General features: G+C 51.0%; 1 protein-coding gene across 1 annotated transcript in view; it reads right to left on the minus strand.

Annotated features, from left to right (window-relative positions):
- The window catches only part of TMEM63C (transmembrane protein 63C), a 36,463-nt gene extending 30,743 nt beyond the window's left edge, over positions 1 to 5,720 (minus strand). The window contains 1 exon segment of the mRNA XM_034062149.1: positions 5,610 to 5,720. The gene's annotated coding sequence lies outside the window, so the exon portion shown is untranslated.
- Between the last annotated feature and the right edge of the window lie 280 nt (positions 5,721 to 6,000).

The raw sequence follows: 6,000 nt of genomic DNA on the forward strand, positions 1-6,000 counted from the left end.
AAAAACACAATGAAGCTGCCTGATGAGAAGATTAACAACAGTGTAATAGGAAAGGAAAGAGCAATAAAGAGGACTTGGAACCAGAACAAATGAAGGAGTGATGACTTCTGGAAGCATTTACCTGACTTACAAGTAATCAGATTTTGTCTGAACTGAAAACTCTTTAAATTAGAAGACGGCCAATTGGAACCCGGCAGTGGTAACCGCTGCATGTTGAGACCTCGGGTCACTCTCGTCAGTGAAAAATAAGTCAGTGGGAATTCATGCAGTGTCCCTGCTGCCAGGCCTGCTCAGTGGCTGAGCACCTGGAGCTCAAGCCTGACGAACTCCAAAAGAGGCTCTGACAGCAGCAACACTTCTGAAAGCAGGAAGGGGAGAAGTTCCAATTAATTTAGTACTGATTAGTTTTGTTAAAGTTCAGAAAATTACTGCGGTTAATGCAGGACAGCCTCTTCCCTTCCCAAGCCTGATGAAGATGAAATGAGAGAGGATAATCTCTACTAGTTCAGAATCCTTGAAAGCCAGAAATAGTCAGGTTATATCACTGGTTATATTTTATACCTCCTATAATAAAATTCTGTTCCTATATTGTATTGTAGTAATTAAATATAGGATATTAATACAGTATTGTTAAATTCATTACATATACAAATAATGCTTTCATAAACTTATTCTTTTTGCTTTTGTGGACCCACACATTTTAAGCTGGTTTACTTAACCAACTAGAAACCATTTTGTAAATGCTTGCTTCCTGCATTTTGAATTGGATTTTCTTTTCCACTGAAATATAACTGGACCAAATTTATAATAATTAAAGAAGGAATATCTAAGAAAGAAATGTGTCACTCACCATCTTCTAATGCAAGAAACGTAGACATTAAGAACCTAAATAACCATATGTTACACTGAAAACCCACTCACTTAAGCATGGTGAAGCCTCCTGCTCAGCCCTAAGTACCACAACAGATGTACTTATCACTGAGAAGCAACTTGTCCTTAGGAAAAGAGCAGAAGTATACAAACACAGCAAAATTAAAACTAGGCACCTAGGTCATTGCTTTCTGATCATTAATTTAAATCCTGACCCTAGTCCATCCATCCTACTCAGATACAGGTCAGGAGTCGAACAAGGCACAGATCAAACTTAAGCTAAAGTCTATGAAATTTAGTTTGGTTTTGTGCCATTTCTGCTATTAGACTTTCCTCCTGCAGAGTTCTGCCATCTGTGACCTCTCCCTGATAAAACCAGCTCAGAAACACAAGGAATGGTGCAAGTCCCCAGCCTGGAGTCTGCAGGCCCTGGGAGTCTCTTACTGGTGTAGAGACCTCCAGACCGCTGCTTGCAGGTACAGAGGAGTTTGGGAAACCTCTCAATTTCTGGTCATTTCTCTAATGCTGCCTTGGGGGTTACCCCATGGTGGCTTCTAAATGGGACAAATAATCACAGAATCGTTGAGGCTGAAGGGAAACAGGCTGGTCCAGCCTCCCTTCTTAAAGCAGGGTCAGCTACAGAGGATTGCTCAGGGCCACGTCCAGGCAGGTTTTGATTATCTTCAAAATGAAGATTCTGCTCCAAGCCAGAGCCATGCCAAGAAGACCACCTCAACCTGCTTGTGCAACCAGGTCCTCCAGCCAGATAGGTCCCAAGCCCCAGTGCCAGCTGGGACCCTAGCTGCACTGATGCCCTATGGCTTATGGTCAGCCTCTTCCAAGCCTTGTGAGTCACCCATCAGCTTGCCAGCCCTCATGTGACGTCTCAGCACCCAACCTGTGCCACTTCTCTGGTTTGTCATCTTAGTGTGTGTCACCTTGCTGGGTGAGTAGCACAGCAAGGCGACTCCTCTGGTAGGGTCACCTTGGCTTGGCCAATACAGTGTCCCCAGGTCTTGTCTCAGGGTACCAAGAGCTCACTTTGACCTACAGCTGGGAGCTGCTACCAACCTATCCTTCCAAACCTGGGGTTTGCCCTAACTCCCCACCTCTACCTCATCTGAATTTCAGTCTCCCATACACTCTCCAACACGGCACATTAAGGAGCTCCTTGTGTCAATCTCTGCCACCATCTTCCAGCTAACAATAAAGTACTCTCAGTGAACCAGGACCAGACCCTGTCCCTCTCCCTATTAGAAGGAATTCTAAATTACATGATGACATGTTTCCCCACTTCTCATACCCTGCCTTTTAGCACTTGCGGGTGCAGTGAAGTTTAGCTCATGCAGATCCTGCCTTCCTCTCAGCTCACCCACAATCTGCACATGACAAAACACAAAATGTTGGTGCTAGGGGTAGGATAATCGGGTCACCCAAAGCTTTCACATGCTCCCACTGAACAGGAGCACTGATCCTATCCCCTCTCCCCTGTTTAGAACTCCATTTTAGACACATCTTTATTTGAGATCAAACTACAACAGCATAGAAGCCCCTCCTTGGTCAAAATGAATGCCACAGCTTCTCATGGGTACACTGCTGGGAACTGCACAACTGATCCTGGTGTGGAAATGCTTCCATACAGTGGTGCTTATGCTCCCCAGAGGCTGGGCAGCATTACAGTAATTTCAATTAGGAAGGCAATTCCTCAGCCAAAGAGGTTTTCTCTGCAGCCCTTAGCATGGCTGCAGTTCTTACGCCAACACAATCATACAGAGAGGGCTGTACCAGGACAGGCAAAGCAGGACAGTGCTGGGGCTTTGGGAACCACTAAGATGAGTCATAAAAAGCAAACCTGGTGAGGAAGTGTGAGATCAAGCGAGAGCTGAACCACCACAGAGGTGAGAGTAATGCAGGGACCAAGGCAGCAGGCTGGGAGAGGGGAGCCCATGCCCCCTGCCACACTGCTCCACCTCACTTCCCTCTGCCTCTGCAGAGAGGCCCTGGGAACATTCCATGCCCAGTCTCACCCATTAAGCAGCAACAATAGTGGCCTGGGTGGTGGGAAGGGATGTGCACCATTACCTGGCCCAGTCTGGCCCATTGTTGCTGTAATAATGTAAGCAAACTGCTGCCATTGTCCCCACCTAATAACAAGGTGTGATTACAGCCTGATTACCAGTCCCGACTACATTTGAAGCAATAACTTCAAGCCAGCTTCAAAAAGATGTTTAGGCATCTTAAAGTGTGGGTAGATGCCAAGTGAAATCCTCAAAAGCTCCAAGATCTCTTGATGTTGAGGGATCTGATAGCTGGTTAGGGACTGAACATAATCAAGCCATAGCTGAAGGAAATTGGGAGTGGAGACACTTGTCCTGAAACAACCCCAAAACAAACCTGCTTTTTCTCTGAGCACAGTGCATCAGCAATGCAGGGTTTCCTTCAAATTTAGGGCTAAGTGTATGAAACATATTTACAGAAATTAAAGTATGTAAGAAGAGCTGTTTCACCAAACGCAGAGTGACAACAGTAGAAGGCTTTGGTGTCTATAGGATTCATGAGGTGTCAGCATTTGCACAGCATGCTGATGCTTGCCTTAGAGTTTAGGTGACTGATTAGTTCAATATCAATTGAAATCACCTGTAGGTGTTAGAAGCATTTCTCCCTCTCTTTGCTGCCTTGGGGAAGCTCTCACAGCCTGTTAAGATGGGAGTATTTCCTGTGAGGAATATTTTAAAGCAGGGACACTCCTCCTTTTACAACTCTGCAGATGTCAGCTCTGAAGCTGCCTTACTTTCCCTCTGGCCAGAAGCCTCTGCACGGAAGGACAGTATTTATCTGCGAGGGCCTACACACACCCCTGACCAGTGTCCCCAGCAAGCACTGCTATTTCTGTCTCTGTCTGCAGGACCACCCTGTGCTTGCTGTTGTCAGCAGCCACCAGCCCAGGGATGAACCAGTTAACCTCAGGGAAAGCTTTTTCAGGGCAGAGCAGCCACAGATCTCAGGGTTATCACAGAGAAAAATGAAAAAGTGGGAAGGCATTCAGATGGAGCTGCAGGAGCCACGATACTGCCATGGGAAGAAGGCAGAGGTTTAAGCTTACAGGGAAGCCAGGGAAGCCCATATGTGCTATGGAGTTAGAGGCTGCAGGGGTGCGGCAGCCTCCCTGCTTTTATTTATTACTTATTTGTTTGCCAATGGCTGTTTGCCAGACTACTTAAGACAAATCCTTCCTGAAAGAGCTGTTTCTGCTTCCCTCTCCATCTGCTGCCCAGCCCTGACCACCACTTTGCAGGGTAGCAGGGAAGGCAGCAAGGCCAAGGTTCAGGTCTGGTCTCAGGAGCAGTCTTTCTGCCTTCTGTTTTTTCCACACTTTCTCCCCTCTGAACAAATACCTCAGTCCACTTCAACAGCACCTGTTATCCCAAATGGCACATTCTACCCTCTCTCCACTGCCTGGACAAGCAGCCTGACCTGTCACACAGCATCATAAAATCCCAACATGGGGCAAAGTGCTTTCTCATGACCTTGTTTGCCCATCCAGCTTTCCCCTCACCTTCTGTTCCCTCTCCGAACTTTCTAAAAAGGAAGAGGGCAGCCATGTCCATCAGTCCTGGAGATGATGGTTAAACAGTTAAAAGGAAAAATATGTTAATGCAGAAATAGCATCTGCCAGCCAGACAAAGGTCTCTCTTTCTGCTGCATAACACCCATTCTGTTCATGAGGTTTCTGAATTTCAAACACACTGTGCAGCATCACTGCTGCTAGAAAGGATGGGGAAGCAAGCTAGAGAGAATGCAGGACCTTGATCCATGAACAAAACTGCATGAAGTCATAAACTGGGAGAGAGATGCTCAGCCAGAGCATTAGCTCATCCTGACCTGACAGCCCTTTCAAAGGCATCAGTCTCTCAAAGCTGGAGGTAGAAATAGGGAGATGTTCCCCTCCTCCCCCTTGCTAGCATTAAGCATTTCTGAAACTGTCAGGTATGGCTTTCAGAAGGAGGATTCTGTGGCCAGGATGACGTGGGGACAGAACACAAGCCATGACACAGCGGTGGGATGACACTATCATCTCACATCAGAGGACAGCAGTGCAGGCCAGTACGTGTGCTATGGGAAAGGACACTAAGGGCTTGGGACCCACTCCCTGCTGTTGCCACTGACTTACTCCAGGAGCCCAGGGAAGCCCCTGCACCTGGCAGGGCCTCAGCCGCCCATCAGGCGGGCAGAGACAAACATTTGTTAAAACCACTTTGTGTGTGGTCCACTATGAGGGCAGGAAAACAGCGTCTAAACAGAGTCAAGTGCCCAGAAATCTCCCACAGCAACAAACTAAACCCGTCCCTGCACTCCGGACCCGCAGGTCGCCCTCCCGAGCTACACCCGGGTGCTGCCCAAGGCGGTGCTGGCACACCCGCGCAGGGAGTCGAGCAAGTTGCCGTGAGCATCCCGCAGCGCAGCCCCAAAGCCAGGCCCACCCAGGGAGGCGCAGCTAAGCACGGGGGGGCCAGGACTAGCCCCACGCAGGGAGCGGCTTCCCAACCCCCTTCCCCAGCCTCCCCACCGGCAGGATCCCCCCGACCCGTCCTGCACCCCACGAGCCCCATGGGCCACCACTCGCTGGAGCCCCACTGCCCGCAAGGCCCCCGCCCGCTGCCGCGGCAGGCGCCGTCTGAGCCCCGCAACCCGGACCGCGGCTCCCGTCCCGCGGCCGCCGCCTCCTGTCCCGGACTGACCTGCTGGGGGGTCCCGGCCCCGCTCCGCTCCAGGCCCTGAGCCCGCTGCAGCCCCCCCGCACAGCCCGGCCGCGGGCTGCCTGGCCCGGCACCGGCAGGGGAAGGGGCCGGGGCCGCCGCCGCTCCGCCTCCCCGCCCGCCCCGCTGCGGCGGAGAGGCCGCGGTCCCCGGGCTGCTCCCCCCGCCTCACCGATGCTCGGGCGCTGGGGCCTGCGCTGCCGGCCGCCAGCCTGAAACACGGCGGGAGCTGCGGGCCCGAAATGGGGTCGGGCAGGCCCCCACCGTGCTGCCTACCATGAGCCCGCGGCATCCCTGCGGGGAGGAGAGGTCCCGGCGGCCCCGGCTCTCGATATCGGGAGGCGGCGCGGAGCTGTCGGCGGAGAGGCTGGGT

The sequence above is a fragment of the Melopsittacus undulatus genome, chromosome 4 (assembly GCF_012275295.1).
Source record: "Melopsittacus undulatus isolate bMelUnd1 chromosome 4, bMelUnd1.mat.Z, whole genome shotgun sequence".
Classification (NCBI taxonomy): Eukaryota; Metazoa; Chordata; class Aves; order Psittaciformes; family Psittaculidae; genus Melopsittacus; species Melopsittacus undulatus.